The sequence below is a fragment of the Lissotriton vulgaris genome, chromosome 5, assembly GCF_964263255.1.
Source record: "Lissotriton vulgaris chromosome 5, aLisVul1.2, whole genome shotgun sequence".
Classification (NCBI taxonomy): Eukaryota; Metazoa; Chordata; class Amphibia; order Caudata; family Salamandridae; genus Lissotriton; species Lissotriton vulgaris.
The window spans coordinates 562727014-562749484 of record NC_141693.1 but is presented as its reverse complement, the minus strand read 5'-3'; positions in this window follow the sequence as shown (position 1 = coordinate 562749484).

Here is a 22471-nt window from a genome sequence, read left to right as displayed (position 1 = left end):
TCCGAATACCACTCAGTGCCACATAATTACTCGCCACATAATGACACTGCACTCAATGTAACATAAACTCAAAATACCGGTCAGTGCCACATAATTACACTGCAGTCAATGCAACATACACTCCAAATACACTTCAGTGCCACATAATTACATGCCACATAATTAAACTCTTCTGAATGAAACACAGTCCACACAGTACCACTCAGTGCCACATAATTATATGCTACATAATTACACTGTACTCAATGAAACATACACTCCAAACAATACCACTCATTGCCACATAATTACATGCCGCACAATTACATCCTACTAAATACAACACTCAATCCACACAATACCACTCATCGCCACATAATTATATGATACATAATTACACTGCGGTCAATGGAACATACACTCCAAATACCCCTCAGTGCCACATAATTACACTGCACTCAATACAACATACACTCCAAATACCATTCAGTGCCACATAATTACATGCCACGTAGTTACACTGCACTCAACGCAACATACACTCCAAATACCACTCAGTGCCACATATTTACATGCCACATAATTATACTGCACTCAATGCAACATACCCTCCAAATACCACTCAGTGTCACATAGTTAATTGCCACATAATTAAACTGCACTCAATGCATCATACACTCCAAATACCACTGAGTGCCACATAATTACATGCCACATATTTACACTGCACTCAATGCAACATACACTCCAAACAACACCACTCAGTGCCATATAATTACACGCCACAAAATTACACTCTACTAAATACAACATACAATCCAAACACTACCACTCAGTGCCACATAATTACACACCACATAATTACACTGCAAACAATACATCATACTCTCCAAATACCATTCATTGCCACATAATTACACGCCATGTAATTACACTGCACTCAATGCAACATGCACTCCAAATACCATTCAGTACTACATCATTACACGCCATGTAATTACACTGCATTCAATGCAACATACACTCCAAATAACACTCAATGCCGCATAATTACACGCCACATAATTGCACTGCACTCAATGCAACATGTACTCCAAATACCTCTCAGTGCCACATAATTACATATCACATAATTACACTGCACTCAATGCAACATACCCTTCAAATACCACTCAGTGCCACATAGTTTCATGCCACATAACTACACTGCACTCAATGCAACTTACACTCCAAATACATTTGAGTGCCACAATATTACATGCCACATAATTACACTGCACTCAATGCAACATACACTCCAAATACCACTCAGTGCCACATAGGTACATGCTACATATTTACACTGCACTCAAAGCAACATACACTTCAAATACCTTTCAGTGCCACATAATTACACGCCAAATAATTACACTGCTCTCAATGCAACATACACTCCAAATACCACTCAGTGCAACATATTACACGCCACATAATTACACTGCACTCAATGCAACATACACTCCAAATACCACTCAGTGCCACATAATTACACGCCACATAATTGCACTGCACTCAATACAGCATACACTCCAAATATCATTCAGTGCCACATAATTACACACCACATAATTACACAGCACTCAATGCAACATACACTCCAAATACCACTCAGTGCCGCATAATTACATGCCACATAATTACACTGCACTCAATGCAACATACACTCCGAATACCACTCAGTGCCACATAATTACTCGCCACATAATGACACTGCACTCAATGTAACATAAACTCAAAATACCAGTCAGCGCCACATAATTACACTGCAGTCAATGCAACATACACTCCAAATACACTTCAGTGCCACATAATTACACGCCACATAATTAAACTCTTCTGAATGAAACACACTCCACACAGTACCACTCAGTGCCACATAATTATATGCTACATAATTACACTGTACTCAATGAAACATACACTCCAAACAATACCACTCATTGCCACATAATTACATTCCGCACAATTACATCCTACTAAATACAACACTCAATCCACACAATACCACTCATCGCCACATAATTATATGATACATAATTACACTGCGCTCAATGGAACATACACTCCAAATACCCCTCAGTGCCACATAATTACACTGCACTCAATACAACATACACTCCAAATACCATTCAGTGCCACATAATTACATGCCACGTAGTTACACTGAACTCAATGCAACATACACTCCAAATACCACTCAGTGCCACATATTTACATGCCACATAATTATACTGCACTCAATGCAACATACCCTCCAAATACCACTCAGTGTCACATAGTTAATTGCCACATAATTAAACTGCACTCAATGCATCATACACTCCAAATACCACTGAGTGCCACATAATTACACGCCACATATTTACACTGCACTCAATGCAACATACACTCCAAACAACACCACTCAGTGCCACATAATTACACGCCACAAAATTACACTCTACTAAATACAACATACAATCCAAACACTACCACTCAGTGCCACATAATTACACACCACATAATTACACTGCAAACAATACATCATACTCTCCAAATACCATTCATTGCCACATAATTACAAGCCATGTAATTACACTGCACTCAATGCAACATGCACTCCAAATACCATTCAGTACTACATCATTACACGCCATGTAATTACACTGCATTCAATGCAACATACACTCCAAATAACACTCAATGCCGCATAATTACACGCCACATAATTGCACTGCACTCAATGCAACATGTACTCCAAATACCTCTCAGTGCCACATAATTACATATCACATAATTACACTGCACTCAATGCAACATACCCTCCAAATACCACTCAGTGCCACATAGTTTCACGCCACATAACTACACTGCACTCAATGCAACTTACACTCCAAATACATTTGAGTGCCACAATATTACATGCCACATAATTACACTGCACTCAATGCAACATACACTTCAAATACCTCTTGGTGCCACATAATTACACGCCAAATAATTGCACTGCTCTCAATGCAACATACACTCCAAATACCACTCAGTGTAACATATTACACGCCACATAATTACACTGCACTCAATGCAACATACACTCCAAATACCACTCAGTGCCACATAATTACACGCCACATAATTGCACTGCACTCAATACAGCATACACTCCAAATATCATTCAGTGCCACATAATTACACGCCACATATTTACACTGGACTCAATGCAACATACACTCCAAATACCACTCAGTGCACATAATTACACGCCACACCATTACACTCTACTAAATGCAACACACACCACACATAATTATATGCTACATAATTACACTGCGCTCAATGCAACATTCACTCCAAATACCACTCAGTGCCACATAGTTACACGCCACATAATTACACTGCACTCAATGCAACATACAATCCAAATACCATTCAGTGCCACATAATTACATGCCACGTAGTTACACTGCACTCAATGCAACATACACTCCAAATACCACTCAGTGCCACATATTTACATGCCACATATTTATACTGCACTCAATGCAACATACCCTCCAAATACCTCTCAGTGCCACTTAATTACACGCCACATATTTACACTGCACTCAATGCAACATACACTCCAAACAACACCACTCAGTGCCACATAATAACACGCCACAAAATTACACTCTACTAAATACAACATACAATCCAAACACTACCACTCAGTGCCACATAATTATTTGATACATAATTACACTGCTCTCAATGAAACATACACTCCAAATACCACTCAGTGCCACATAATTACACACCACATAATTACACTGCAAACAATACATAATACTCTCCAAATACCATTCATTGCCACATAATTACACGTCATGTAATTACACTGCACTCAATGCAACATGCACTCCAAATACCATTCAGTACTAAATAATTACACGCCATGTAATTACACTGCATTCAATGCAACATACACTCCAAATAACACTCAATGCCGCATAATTACACGCCACATAATTGCACTGCACTCAATGCAACATGTACTCCAAATACCTCTCAGTGCCACATAATTACATATCACATAATTACACTGCACTCAATGCAACATACCCTCCAAATACCACTCAGTGCCACATAGTTTCAAGCCACATAACTACACTGCACTCGATGCAACTTACACTCCAAATACATTTGAGTGCCACAATATTACATGCCACATAATTACACTGCACTCAATGCAACATACACTCCAAATACCACTCAGTGCCACATAGGTACATGCCACATATTTACACTGCACTCAAAGCAACATACACTTCAAATACCTCTCAGTGCCACATAATTACACGCCAAATAATTGCACTGCTCTCAATGCAACATACACTCCAAATACCACTCAGTGTAACATATTACACGCCACATAATTACACTGCACTCAATGCAACATACACTCCAAATACCACTCAGTGCCACATAATTACACGCCACATAATTGCACTGCACTCAATACAGCATACACTCCAAATATCATTCAGTGCCACATAATTACACGCCACATATTTACACTGTACTCAATGCAACATACACTCCAAATACCACTCAGTGCTGCATAGTTACATGCCACATAATCACACTGGACTCAATGCAACATACACTCCAAATACCACTCAGTGCACATAATTACACGCCACACCATTACACTCTACTAAATGCAACACACACCACACATAATTATATGCTACATAATTACACTGCGCTCAATGCAACATTCACTCCAAATACCACTCAGTGCCACATAGTTACACGCCAAATAATTACACTGCACTCAATGCAACATACAATCCAAATACCATTCAGTGCCACATAATTACATGCCACGTAGTTACACTGCACTCAATGCAACATACACTCCAAATACCACTCAGTGCCACATATTTACATGCCACATAATTATACTGCACTCAATGCAACATACCCTCCAAATACCTCTCAGTGTCACATAGTTACATGCCACATAATTAAACTGCACTCAATGCAACATACACTCCAAATACCACTGAGTGCCACATAATTACACGCTACATATTTACACTGCACTCAATGCAACATACACTCCAAACAACACCACTCAGTGCCACATAATTACACGCCACAAAATTACACTCTACTAAATACAACATACAATCCAAACACTACCACTCAGTGCCACATAATTATTTGATACATAATTACACTGCTCTCAATGAAACATACACTCCAAATACCACTCAGTGCCACATAATTACACACCACATAATTACACTGCAAACAATACATCATACTCTCCAAATACCATTCATTGCCACATAATTACACGCCATGTAATTACACTGCACTCAATGCAACATGCACTCCAAATACCATTCAGTACTACATAATTACACGCCATGTAATTACACTGCATTCAATGCAACATACACTCCAAATAACACTCAATGCCGCATAATTACACGCCACATAATTGCACTGCACTCAATGCAACATGTACTCCAAATACCTCTCAGTGCCACATAATTATCCAGTATTAGGGGTGTCTTTCATAGATTCACATGCCTGAATCATTCCCCGTCGTCGAGACGGGAGCCTCCGGTACATAGAAAAGTAATGTCCCATAGACATACATAGAGAAAAATAGGCCTAAGGGCCTCACCTTAGTAGCCTATCCTTGTCCTTATGTAAAAAGGACCAAACTCTTAGAGCCAGCCAATCAGCTGTGACCTCCCCCTAGAACCTTCCTGGCAGGAGCCTCAGTCCCTCAGATTTTCTACCACACGTTGTGCTAGGGAGTCTCCAGCCTGAGTTCTCCTCAGGATTTCTTTAAAACCATCTACTTAACTTTTGGAAGTGATTTCTTCATTCTACATCTTCAAGGATTACTTCAGTCCACTTATTCCTGCAGTAAGTGTTTTCTTTCCACTGCTTTCTACAATGTCTGAATCCCAGAAGAAAGCCCTTTTCAGGGCCTGCTCTTCATGTGGGAAGAAAAGGCTACATGTGGAGGATAAGCATGCCCTATGCTTATATTGCCTTTATCCAGACCACGTCCCTGCAGACTGCAGAATATGTAGGTCTTTCCCTAAAAAGACAGTAAGGGACAGGGAAGGTCGCCTGCTCATCTGGCTTGACAGGCTCAAGGAGAGAGACAACGTGGATTCTTCAGAGGGTAGTGTTTCAAGGACCTCAGAAGTCTCTCTAAAGAGGCCAAGGGTAGCTTCCCCTGGCCCCTCAGACACTCCTCCTAGGAAGGCACAAAAGAAGTCTTCAGAGGCAAGATCAACGACATCTTCAGTGTCTGCCAAAGATACCCAGACTTTTAAGAAGCCTGCTCAGTCATCTAGCAGGCACACGCAAAGGATTACCACAGCGACAACCACTGTGTCGACGACGACAGCGTCGTCGGCTTCCCCATCGACGATGACAAGTCCATCATCGTCGTCAGCAGGTAGACCTATTTCATCTAGTGTCCTGCTAAAATCGTCGTCGACGTCGAAAACCTCGTCGACGACGAAGATTACACCGTCGACGACGGTGTCGTCGATGAAGAGCCCACCGTCGACGACGGCGACGTCGATAAAGAGCCCACCGTCGACAATCACGTTGACGACGAAGGCGTCGACAAAGGCATCGACGACGAAAGCGTCGACTACGAAGACGTCGACGACGAAGACGTCGACGACGGGCTCGCCGTCGACGAGAAGTGACGCGCCGATGAGTGCACCGACGACGACCACACCGACGTCGAAGTCATCGTCGACGACCAAAATGCCGTCTACAGAGACACCGTCGACGAAGACCTTACCGTCGACAAAGACACCGTCGACGGATGACTTGTCGACGACACCGGCCCTTTCTGAGCAATGGAAGAAGTCCAAGCTCGTGGAAGTATCGTCTCTAACGCTGCCACCGTCGACGACACCAGCGACGACGGCAGGAACTTCTACATCAAATTCCGCGTCTGGCAAGGTTGCCAAGCAGCAAATTACGCCGGAAACCACGTCTCCGAGCAAAGTGCAAACGCAGTTGCCTTCAGAAATCTTCCAGAGTGAAGAATCTGAAGAAGAGGAACTCCTGGATCCAGCTACTTCCATTTCGGACCTTCATGTCAAATGCCAGAGCACAGACGAGGAACAGGAGGAGATGACTTACCATGAACACTCTGTCCACACTAGTGTTCGCTCGGAGGTCACCCCGATGGTCTGCCTGCCGGTTTCTATTGTCAATGACCTGAAATACCTTATACAGGATTACAAGCAACGCTTCCCGGAAACACCAACAATGGAAAGTGGGAATCAGACGCCTGCAGTAAATAACCCAGCGTCAGCCCCGAAACAGTCTCAACCTCTCCCGCAAGCCCACCGTGAGAGAATCCAACCTCAGGTGGTAGTATCGTCAGACGATGATGATGATGATGAGGAATTGGAAGAAGGAGAGGTACAGGAAATCCACTCTGCCCATGATGAGGAGGATGAGTATGTGGCATCCTCCCCAGCTTCACCCCAACCACGCCAAGCAGATTCACCACCTGTGGATATTGGCGGCTTCCATAAAATTGTGGAAAGGGCGGCAAAGCGATTCCATATGGTTATGGAATCAACTGAAACTGAATGCTTCTTGCACGATTTCAAGGAGCAGACGCAAAAGTCAACGAAATCTATTCCAATAATAGAATTCCTATGGGAGCAAGGCAAGAAACTAATGCTGACACCCGCTTCCGTACCTGCAGTTGTTCAACGCCTGGACAAAAAATATAAAGCCCCACTTACAGCGGCGGCTTGCCTCAATGGACACCCGAAACCAGATTCGGTGGTTACACAGGCGGCCCAGAAGAACTCCCACAACCCTTCCTCCCCTCTGTCAGCACCTCCGGACAAAGAAGGCAGGAAGTTGGACACGATCGGGAAACGATTTACGACAACATCGGCCATGACCATCAAGGTGGCCAATTTCATAGCTCTGTTGGGGCGTTATAATCGCCAACTCTGGGAAGACATAGTCCCCTATTTGGCAGAACTACCCGACGCAGTCCAAGGTGAAGTCAAGGCACTGCTTACGGAGGGTCAAACCTCAGCAGCGGAAATAATTGACTGCGCTATTGATGCAGCCATGACCGGCTTTCGTCAACTTGCTGGAGCAGCAGTCCTACGCCGTCAAGGATGGCTTAAAGCGACGTCGTTCCGACAGGAGGTACAATCAAAAGTGCTAGACATGCCCTTTGACGGCCAGCACCTTTTTGGGGACAAGATAGATGAAGCACTACAAACCATAAAGAAGGACACCGATACTGCCAGAGCACTGGGTACCTTGCAGGCGTGGAACCAGTCCTTTCGAGGCAACAGATCCAGGGGACAATCCTCTTACAGAGGTTCCTATCAGAATAGGTCCTCGTATTCATACCAAAATAAAAATCAATACCAACAGAAACACCAACCGAGTCGTCAGTCTTCCTACGGAAGATCCAACTTCAGGGGCAAAAATCAGAAGAGGGGCACTGGCGGCCGCCAGTGACCTATTACTCCAGCCAGTCCAGCCACCCTATCCCTCATTACAAATTGGAGGAAAATTGACCCATTTCCTAACAAATTGGCAACTCATCACCACAGACCGGTGGGTTCTCCAAATAATAGGATTCGGACATTCCCTGGAATTCACCACCATCCCTCCTACAACACCTCCCCGCAGACGGCCACACAAACATCTACGCCTGCTTCTCCAGGAAATTTCTGTGATGCCGAAGAAAGGAGCCATCGAACGAGTTCCAACACCTCTGAAAGGGAAAGGCTTCTATTCCCACTTCTTTCTTGTACGCCAGAAGGAGAAAAAATGGAGGCCCATTCTGGACCTCCGAGCGCTAAACGCTTTCCTACGGAGCCAGTCGTTCAGGATGGTGACGATTCAAGAAATACTAGGCATGCTGGAAAAAGGAGCTTTCATGACATCTTTGGATCTCCAAGATGCCTACTACCATATCCCCATCCTCAAGTGTCACAGAAAATTCCTGAGGTTTGAAGTCGCAGGACAACATTACCAATTCAAAGTCCTGCCGTTTGGCCTCAAGTCCGCACCGCGGATTTTCACGAAGTGCCTTGCACCAGTGGCAGCTTTCCTGCGTCAAATGGGTCACCAAGTCTTCCCCTACCTCCACGACTGGCTGGTCAAGGCACCCTCAGCTATCGGCGTGACCGAATCCTCCAACGCCTGCACCACTCTTTTTCAAAGGCTAGGATTAACCCTAAACCTCAAAAAATCCTGCATGATCCCTACAACAGACATTACCTTCCTCGGAGCGACCTTGGACACGGAGTGTGCAAGGGCCTTCCCATCGATGGAAAGGACAAACAAGATAATATCTCTGGCCACGGCTGTGGCGTCAAAGAAGAACCTGAAAGTCCGGAAGTAAAAGTCTCTCCTGGGCATGATGTCTTCCTGTATACTCCTCATCCCTCACTGCAGACTCAGGATGCGCCCATTGCAGGAGGCCCTCAGGAACCAATGGACCCAGAGTACAGGTTCTTTCGAGGACGTTGTAAAAATAACACCAAAAATATCCAAGAATCTGGACTGGTGGAGGTGTCGCAAGAATCTATCTGTAGGGCTAACATTTCTACTTCCAGCAACACCTCTGGTGATCACCACAGATGCCTCCCTGGAAGGGTGGGGCACTGTCCTCCAAGACCTTCGGATAAGCGGCAAGTGGGCCACTCAGGAAAAACAACTCCATATAAACCTTTTGGAGCTGAGAGCTGTGTGTCTGGCACTACAGGCCTTTTTACCACGCATCCAGAACTCCCAGGTGCTCGTCAAAATGGACAACACTACGACGATGCACTATCTCAACAAACAGGGAGGAACGCGTTCGCTCACTCTATCATGCGAATCGCAGAAGATCTGGAACTGGCTGGTACTACATGGAATCACACTCAGGGCGGACTATGTACCAGGCAAGGACAATACCATTGCGGACGCCCTAAGCAGGCAAACATCCCTCTCCCACGAGTGGGAACTGAGCGAAAACGCACTGACTCACATATTCTCTCAATGGGGAGTCCCAGGAATCGACCTGTTTGCCACCAGGGGGAACGCCAAATGCCCAAACTACGCAAGCTGGCATCCCTAACAAGGGTCACTGGGAAATGCTTTTTCCATCGGTTGGTTCAGCGTGTTTGCGTACGCTTTTCCTCCGTTTCCGATGATCCCAAGGGTCCTCAGGAAGATGAAGGTGGAACCTTGTACCCTGATCCTAATTGCCCCGTTCTGGCCGAGACAGCACTGGTTCTCGGATCTTCTTCGTCTCTCCATCAGGACACCGATTCGTCTGCGGCAGCACCCAAACCTCCTAACAATGTCCAACGGGCAAGTACAACATCCGAACCTACCATCGCTCAGGTTATCGGCCTGGCTCCTGAGCACAGAGAGTTCTGAAGCCTGAATATCCCGCAGGAATGCAGAGACGTATTGGCAAAAGCGAGAGCAGACAGTACCAACAAAACCTACTCTCTCAAATGGAAAAGATTCTGCATTTGGTGTTCAGAGCAAGGCCTACGACCACTGCATATCACACCCGAGCAGATATTGCCATATCTCCTGCATTTGGCACAGTCAGGACTGGCGCATGCATCCATAAAGGTTCACCTGGCGGCTATCTCACGGTTCACCAGAACTTTCACAGGACCTTCTCTATGGTCCAGTAGACTGGTAAAACAGTTCCTAAAGGGACTGTATAGATCCTTCCCGAGACCTCGGAAGGTCCCTCCGACATGGCATCTCAATCTAGTCCTCAACCAACTCACGAGGCATCCTTTTGAGCCCATTCATCGAGCATCCATCAAGTACATCTCATGGAAAACGGCACTCTTACTCGCTTTAACATCTGCCAGGAGGGTAAGCGAGCTACAGGCTCTATCCATTCAGGAACCATTCATGCAGTTCAAACAGGACAGGTTGGTGCTGAGACCGAATCCTAAGTTCATACCGAAAGTGCCTTCAGACTTTCATCTCAATGAACCAATAGTCCTTCGGTCTTTCTTTCCGAACCCTTCCACCGCAGCAGAAAGAACACTACATTCTTTGGATCTCAAGAGGTGTCTAAAGTTCTACCTAGACAAAACTAAGACTTTCAGAAAATCTTCACAACTATTTGTGGCCTACAGCAGACCAAGAATGGGTCTGCCTCTCACGAAACAAAGCATCTCAAGGTGGATCTCCTCAGCGATAGCATTCTGCCATGACAAGGCCGGACGGCCTTTGAGTGATCATGTTACTGCGCATTCCACCAGGGCGATGTCCACATCGGCAGCACTGTTCGCTGGAGTGCCGATTTTGGAAATATGCAGAGCGGCGACCTGGAAATCGCCACACACTTTCTCCAGACACTACTGCCTGGATATCGAACTTCAGAAGGATGCAGCAGTGGGCCAGGCAGTGCTTCGCCATCTCTTTCAGTGAGGTGAGCCTTCCAACATCCCGCCATCCGGGTATGCACATTTTTGTCTTTATGATATTCTGCTTTATGCTATCATTCCAATGTTATATGATAATATGTGTATTGTCTAACATGACTGTATGGCACCATTACATCAGAAATGTGCATAAGTTATTGCTAACTACTCTGATTCAGGCATGTGAATCTATGAAAGACACCCCTAATACTGGATAAGAAATGCGTTACTTACCTGTTTCATAGATTCACATGCAACCCTCCCGCATCCCCTGGAAGGACTCACATCCCTCTCTAACTGTATTACGCCTAGCTAGCTGGGTGCGTACGAAAATCTGAGGGACTGAGGCTCCTGCCAGGAAGGTTCTAGAGGGAGGTCATAGCTGATTGGCTGGCTCTAAGAGTTTGGTCCTTTTTACATAAGGACAAGGATAGGCTACTAAGGTGAGGCCCTTAGGCCTATTTTTCTCTATGTATGTCTATGGGACATTACTTTTCTATGTACCGGAGGCTCCCGTCTCGACGACGGGGAATGATTCAGGCATGTGAATCTATGAAAGACACCCATACTGGATAACTGCTGTTACAGGTAAGTAACACATTTCTTACATATCACATAATTACACTGCACTCAATGCAACATACCCTCCAATACCACTCAGTGCCACATAGTTTCACGCCACATGACTACACTGCACTCAATGCAACTTACACTCCAAATACATTTGAGTGCCACATAATTACATGCCACATAATTACACTGCACTCAATGCAACATACACTCCAAATACCACTCAGTGCCACATAGGTACATGCCACATAATTGCACTGCACTCAATACACCATACACTCCAAATATCATTCAGTGCCACATAATTACACGCCACATATTTACACTGTACTCAATGCAACATACACTCCAAATACCACTCAGTGCTGCATAGTTACATGCCACATAATCTTACTGGACTCAATGCAACATACACTCCAAATACCACTCAGTGCACATAATTACACGCCACACCATTACACTCTACTAAATGCAACACACACCACACATAATTATATGCTACATAATTACACTGCGCTCAATGCAACATTCACTCCAAATACCACTCAGTGCCACATAATTACATGCCACGTAGTTACACTGCACTCAATGCAACATACACTCCAAATACCACTCAGTGCCACATATTTACATGCCACATAATTATACTGCACTCAATGCAACATACCCTCCAAATACCTCTCAGTGTCACATAGTTACATGCCACATATTTACACTGCACTCAATGCAACATACACTCCAAACAACACCACTCAGTGCCACATAATTACACGCCACAAAATTACACTCTACTAAATACAACATACAATCCAAACACTACCACTCAGTGCCACATAATTATTTGATACATAATTACACTGCTCTCAATGAAACATACACTCCAAATACCACTCAGTGCCACTTAATTACACACCACATAATTACACTGCAAACAATACATCATAGTCTCATAATACCATTCATTGCCACATAATTACACGCCATGTAATTACACTGCACTCAATGCAACATGCACTCCAAATACCATTCAGTACTACATAATTACACGCCATGTAATTACACTGCATTCAATGCAATATACACTCCAAATAACACTCAGTGCCACATAGTTTCACGCCACATAACTACACTGCACTCAATGCAACTTACACTCCAAATACATTTGAGTGCCACATAATTACATGCCACATAATTACACTGCACTCAATGCAACATACACTCCAAATACCACTCAGTGCCACATAGGTACATGCCACATAATTACACTGCACTCAAAGCAACATACACTTCAAATACCTCTCAGTGCCACATAATTACACGCCAAATAATTACACTGCTCTCAATGCAACATACACTCCAAATACCACTCAGTGCAACATATTACACGCCACATAATTACACTGCACTCAATACACCATACACTCCAAATATCATTCAGTGCCACATAATTACACGCCACATATTTACACTGTACTCAATGCAACATACAATCCAAATACCACTCAGTGCCACATAATTACACGCCACATAATGACACTGCAATCAATGCAACATACTCCAAATACCACTCAGTTCCACATAGTTACATGCCACATAATTACACTGCACTCATTTCAACATACACTCCAAATACCACTCAGTGCCACATAATTGCACGCCACATAATGACACTGCACTCAATGCAACATACACTCCAAATACCACTCATTGGCACATAATTACACGCCACATAAGTACACCACACTCAATGCAACACACACTCCAAAGAATACCACTCAGTGCCACATAATTGTATGCTACATAATTACACTGTACTCTGTGCAACGTCCACTCCACAAAATACCACACAGTGCCACATAATTACACATCACGCAATTACACTCTACTGAATACAACATACACTCCACACAATAGCAGTCAATGCCACATAATTATATGCTACATAATTACACTGCGCTCAACGCAACATACTCTCTAAATACCACTCAGTGCAACATAATTACACGCCACATAATTACACTGGTCTCAATGCAACATACACTCCAAATACCACTCAGTGCCACATAATTACACGCCACATAATTATACTGCACTCAATGCAACATACACTCCAAACAATACCACTCAGTGCCACATAATTATAAGCTACATAATTACATTGTACTCAATGCAACATACACTCCAAACAATACCACTCAGTGCCACAGAATTACACACCAGTTAATTATACTCTACTGAATACAACATACACTCCATAAAATACCGCTCAGTGCCACATAATTATATGATACTTAATTACACTGTGCTCAATGCAACATACACTCCAAATACCACTCGGTGCCACATAGTTACACGCCACATAATCATGCTGCACTCAATGCAACATACATTCCAAATACCACTAAGTGCCACATAGTTACACGCCACATAATCATGCTGCACTCAATGCAACATACATTCCAAATACCACTCAGTGCAGCATATTTCACCCACATAATTACACTGCACTCAATGCAACGTACACTCCAAATTCCACTCAGTGCCACATAATTGCACGCCATTAATTACACTCTTCTGAATGAAACACACTCCACACAATACCACTCAGTGCCACATAATTATATGCTACATAATTACACTGTACTAAATACAACATACACTCCACACAATACCACTCAGTGCCCAATAGTTACATGTCACATAATGACACTGCACTCATTGCAACATACACTCCAAATACCACTCAGTGCCACATAATGACACTGCACTCATTGCAACATACACTCCAAATACCACTCAGTGCCGCATAATTACATGCCGCATAATTACACTGCACTCAATGCAACATACACTCCAAATACCACTCAGTGCCACATAATTGCACGCCACATAATGACACTGCACTCAATGCAACATACACTCCAAACAATACCACTCAGTGACACATAATTACATGCCACACAATTACACTCTACTAAATACAACATACACTCCACACAATACCACTCAGTGCCCAATAGTTACATGTCACATAATTACACTGCACTCATTGCAACATACACTCCAAATACCACTCAGTGCCACATAATGACACTGCACTCATTGCAACATACACTCCAAATACCACTCAGTGCCGCATAATTACATGCCGCATAATTACACTGCACTCAATGCAACATACACTCCAAATACCACTCAGTGCCACATAATTGCACGCCACATAATGACACTGCACTCAATGCAACATACACTCCAAATACCACTCATTGCCACATAATTACACGCCACATATTTACACCGCACTCAATGCAACACACACTCCAAAGAATACCACTCACTGCCACATAATTGTATGCTACATCATTACACTGTACTCTGTGCAACGTCAACTCCAAACAATACCACTCAGTGCCACATAATTACACACCACGCAATTACACTCTACTGAATACAACATACACTCCACACAATAGCACTCAATGCCACATAATTATATGCTACATAATTACACTGCGCTCAACGCAACATACTCTCTAAATACCACTCAGTGCAACATAATTACACGCCACATAATTACACTGGTCTCAATGCAACATACACTCCAAATACCACTCAGTGCCACATAATTACAGGCCACATGATTACACTGAACTCAATGCAACATACACTCCAAACAATACCACTCAGTGCCACATAATTATATGCTACATAATTACATTGTACTCAATGCAACATACACTCCAAACAATACCACTCAGTGCCACATAATTACACACCAGTTAATTATACTCTACTGAATACAACATACACTCCATAAAATACCGCTTAGTGCCACATAATTATATGATACATAATTACACTGTGCTCAATGCAACATACACTCCAAATACCACTCAGTGCCACATAGTTACACGCCACATAATCATGCTGCACTCAATGCAACATACATTCCAAATACCACTAAGTGTCACATAGTTACACGCCACATAATCATGCTGCACTCAATGCAACATACATTCCAAATACCACTCATTGCCGCATATTTCAAGCCACATAATTACACTGCACTCAATGCAACATACACTCCAAATACCACTCAGTGCCACATAATTACATGCCACATAATTACACTCTTCTGAATGAAACACACTCCACACAATACCACTCAGTGCCACATAATTATATGCTACATAATTACACTGTACTCAATGCAACATACACTCCAAACAATACCACTCAGTGACACATAATTACATGCCACACAATTACACTCTACTAAATACAACATACACTCCACACAATACCACTCAGTGCCACATAATTATATGATACATATTACACTGCGCTCAATGCAACATACACTCCAAATACCACTCAGTGCACATAATTACACGCCACATAATTGCACTGCACTCAATACAGCATACACTCCAAATACCATTTAGTGCCACATAATTACACGCCACATAATTACACTGCACTCAATGCAACATACACTCCAACTACTACTCATTGCCGCATAGTTACATGCCACATAATTACACTGCACTCAATGCAACATACACTCCAAATACCACTAAGCGCCACATAATTACATGCCACATAATTAAACTGCACTTTATGCAACATACACTCCAAATACCACTCAGTGCCGCATAATTAAATGCCACATAATTACACTGCACTCAATGCAACATGCACTCCAAATACCACTCAGTGCCACATAGTTACACGCCACATAATTACACTGCACTGAATGCAACATACACTCCAAATACCACTCAGTGCCACATAATTACACACCACATAATTATACTGCACTCAATGCAACATACACTCCAAATACCACTCAGTGCCACATAATTATATGCTATATAATTACACTGTATGAAAACAACAGTGGTCCCTGGCAAGGAGACGAATTGTTGAAAAATAAATATAGACTCAGTCAGTTCTATATTAATGAAGACATGCTTAGCCGGGCAGAGGTCCTCAAGGTTTATATTTTAAATCAAAGCTTGTGAAACACAATAACACCTTCAACAATTCACGTTCGTGGGGCACAAGCCTGTACCCAACCACGACAATACACAAACAAAGACATACACAAAGGGCTTGTAAGGCAAAATCAACAGTCTCTGCAAAATTCCAATTTTAGGCAGAGAATTTCTTACAGGTACCATTACACAATTTTGTATAGTGAGTTATTCCACAAGTATATGGTACACAGTAGGTCGACGACGTTTCAGACCCCCTTACTAAATGCTGGGGTCCATCATCAGGACAAAACAATGGTTGCCTCATTAAATTTTAAGCCTCTTTAGCCAGGGGGGCAATTGATAAGAGAGCTCATATGAGAGCATGCGGGCAGGTGGGTAGATCAAGGACAGTTTTGGAGTAATTGTCCACTTTAATCGATTTATCCGTAGTATTTAAGGAATGGAGTAATTGTTTCGAGGGTCCAAGGCAATTAGTATGCAAGCTCAAAATACGAGCGCGCAGGCAAGGCAGTAAAGCGGATGCAGTTTTAAACGAATAGTCCACTTTATCATTTTATCCGTAGTTCAATTGAAAATATTTCGAGGGTCCAGGGGCGGGGGAGATTAGTATCTCGTGTCCGCTGTACCTTGTGTGCCGGGTAGTACCGATCGCGCCGTATCGCGCTGGGGTCCTGGAACCAGGAGGGCCGGGTCAGTCGGCAAGGCTCGATTTACACGCCACATAATTATACTGCACTCAATGAAACACACTCCAAACAATACCACTCAGTGCCACATAATTACCCACCACGCAATTACACTCTACTAAATACAACATACACTCCACACAATTGCACTCAGTGCCAAATAATTATATGCTACATAATTACACTGCGCTCAACGCAACATACTCTCCAAATACTACTCAGTGCAACATAATTACACGCCACATTATTACGCTGGTCTCAATGCAACATACACTCCAAATACCACTCAGTGCCACATAATTACACGCCACATAATCACACTGCACTCAATGCAACATACACTCCAAATACCACTCAGTGCCACATAGTTACACGCCACATAATCATGCTGCACTCAATGCAACAATCACTCCAAATACCACTCAGTGCCGCATAATTACACACCACATAATTACACTGCACTCAATGCAACATACACTCCAAATACCACTCCGTGCCACTTAATTACACACCACATAATTGCACTGCAATCAATACAGCATATACTCAAAATACCATTCAGTGCCACATAATTACAAGCCACATAATTATACTGCACTCAATGCAACATACACTCCAAATACCACTAAGCGCCACATAATTACACGCCACATAATTAAACTGCACTTTATGCAACATACACGCCAAATACCACTCAGTGCCACATAATTAAATGCCACATAATTACACTGCACTCAATGCAACATACACTCCAAATACCACTCAGTGCCACATAGTTACTCTCCACATAATTACATTGCACTGAATGCAGCATACACTCCAACTACCACTCAGTGCCACATAATTACACACCACATAAATATACTGCACTCAATGCAACATACACTCCAAACACCACCCAGTGCCACATAATTACACGCGAAAAAAATTACACTCTACTGAATACAACATGCACTCCACACAATACCACTCAGCGCCACATAATTATATGCTACATAATTACACAGCGCTCAAGTCAACACACACTCCAAAAACCACTCAGTGCCGCAAAATTACACCCCACATAATTACACTGCACTCAATGCCACATACAATCAAAATACCACTCAGTGCCACATAATTACGCACCACATAATTAAACTGCACTCAATGCAACATATACTCCAAATACCAGTTAGTGTCACATAATCACACGCCACATAATTACACTGTACTCAATGCAACATACATTCCCAAAGCCGCTCAGTACCACATAATTACCTGCCACATAATTACACTGCACTCAATGCAACATACACTCCAAATAAAACTCAGTGTCGCTTAATTACACGCCACATATTTACACTGCACTCAATGCAACATACACTCCAAATACCTCTCAGTGCCACATAATTACATGCCACATAGTTTCACTGCACTCAATGCAACATACCCTCCAAATACCACTCAGTGTCACATACATGCCACATAATTACACTGCACTCACTGCAACATACACTCTAAATGCCACTGAGTGCCACATAATTACACGCCACATAATTACACTGCACTCAATGCAACATACACTCCAAACAAAACTTCTCAGTGCCACATAATTACATGTCACATAATTACACTGCACTCAATGCAACATACCCTCCAAATACCACTCAGTTCCACATAGTTACATGCCACATATTTACACTGCACTCATTGCAACATACACTCCAAATACCACTAAGCGCCACATAATTACACGCCACATAATTAAACTGCACTTTATGCAACATACACTCCAAATACCACTCGGTGCCGCATAAATAAACGCCACATAATTATACTGCACTGAATGCAACATACACTCCAAAAACCACTCAGTGCCACGTAATTGCACGCCACATAAATACACTGCCCTCAATGCAACATACACTCCAAATACTACTCAGTGCCACATAATTGCTCGCCACTTAATTACACTGCACTCAACGCAACATTCACTCCAAATACCACTCAGTGCCACATAATTACACGCCACATAATGACACTGCACACAATGCAACATACACTCAAAAAATCACTCAGTGCCACATAATTACACAGCACTCAATGCAACATACACTCCAAATACCACTCAGTGCTGCATAATTACATGCCACATAATTACACTGCACTCAATGCAACATACACTCCGAATACCACTGAGTGCCACATAATTACTCGCCACATAATGACACTGCACTCAATGTAACATAAACTCAAAATACCAGTCAGTGACACATAATTACACTGCAGTCAATGCAACATACACTCCAAATACACTTCAGTGCCACATAATTACACGCCACATAATTAAACTCTTCTGAATGAAACACACTCCACACAGTACCACTCAGTGCCACATAATTATATGCTACATAATTACACTGTACTCAATGAAACATACACTCCAAACAATACCACTCATTGCCACATAATTACATGCCGCACAATTACACTCTACTAAATACAACATACAATCCAAACACTACCACTCAGTGCCACATAATTATTTGATACATAATTACACTGCGCTCAATGACACATACACTCCAAATACCACTCAGCGCCACATAATTACACATCACATAATTACACTGCACTCAATACAACATACACTCCAAATACCATTCAGTGCCACATAATTACATGCCACGTAATTACACTGCACTCAATGCAACATACACTCCGAATACCACTCAGTGCTGCATAATTACATGCCACATGGTTACACTGCACTACACTTAAATGGGGATAAGAGTGATGTTATGCTACTGGGAACAAATACAGAAATCTGGTCCCCAGATTGGTGGCCGGCAGATCTTGGCAACTGCCCTTCACCGGTGGCCAAAGTTAAAAATCTGGGCATCTTGCTAGACAAAAACTCACCTTTGAGGCCCAAACCAACAAACTAGTATCTACGATGTGGTTCATCTTAAAAATAATCAGAAAACTGCTCCCATACATCCCCATAGACTCCCAAAAAACAGTGGTGACCACCTTAGCCTTATCAAGACTTGACTACGGCAATGCATTATATGCTGGGATGCAAGCCCAATACCTGACCAAATTACAACGCCTGCAAAACTCAGCAGCACGACTGATACATAACATACCAAGATCAGAGCACATCTCGTACCATCTAGATACGCTACACTGGCTCCCCTTGGCAAAACGAATTAGATTCAAATCACTGTGTCTAACATATAAAGCGCTACAAGGATCGGGATCTCTGTTCCTTAGAACACACCTCAAGCCATACGTCCCCACAAGAGACCTACGGTCCAGCCAGGCAAAATTGCTACAAGTTCCTAGGTTCAAACAAACGAGGTGGGGAGGCAGAAGCTTCTTACTACATGCCGCCAAAGACTGAAATCAACTTCCTCTCGCAATCAAAAACATTACCTCCCTATTGTCATTTAGAAAAGCGGTTAACACATGGCTATTCAAGGCCCGATAAACTAATGTCACCAGTTTAGGACAACACGTCTTCTCTACAGCGCCAAGACGCCCACGGGCATACGAGCGCTATACAAAACCACAAATCAAAATCAAATCAAATCAAATCAATGCAACATACACTCCAAAAACCACTTAGTGCCACATAATTACATGCCTCATAATTACATTGCACTCAATGCAACATACCCTCCAAATACCACTCTGTGCCACAGTTACATGCCACATAATTACACTACACTCAATGCAACATACATTTCAAATACCACTCAGTGCCACATAATTACATGCCATATAATTACACTGCATTCAATGCAACATACACTCTAAATACCACTCAGTGCCGCATAATTACACGCCACATAATTACACTGCACTCAATGCAACATACACTCCAAATACCACTCAGTGCCACATAATTACATGCCACGTAGTTACACTGCACTCAATGCAACATACCCTCCAAATACCACTCAGCGCCACATAGTTTCACGCCACATAACTACACTGCACTCAATGCAACTTACACTCCAAATACATTTGAGTTCCAAATAATTACATGCCACATAATTATACTGCACTCAATGCAACATACACTCCAAATACCACTCAGTGCCACATAGGTACACGCCACATAATTACACTGCACTCAAAGCAACATACACTCCAAATACATTTGAGTGCCACATAATTACATGCCACATAATTATACTGCACTCAATGCAACATACACTCCAAATACCACTCAGTGCCACATAGGTACACGCCACATAATTACACAGCACTCAAAGCAACATACACTTCAAATACCTGTCAGTGCCACATAATTACACGCCACATGATTACACTGCACTCAATGCAACATACACTCCAAATACTACTCAGTGTGACATAATTACACACCACATAATTACACAGCACTCAATGCAACATACACTCCAAATACCACTCAGTGCCGCATAATTACATGCCACATAATTACACTGCACTCAATGCAACATACACTCCGAATACCACTCAGTGCCACATAATTACTCGCCACATAATGACACTGCACTCAATGTAACATAAACTCAAAATACCAGTCAGTGCCACATAATTACACTGCAGTCAATGCAACATACACTCCAAATACACTTCAGTGCCACATAATTACACGCCACATAATTAAACTCTTCTGAATGAAACACAGTCCACACAGTACCACTCAGTGCCACATAATTATATGCTACATAATTACACTGTACTCAATGAAACATACACTCCAAACAATACCACT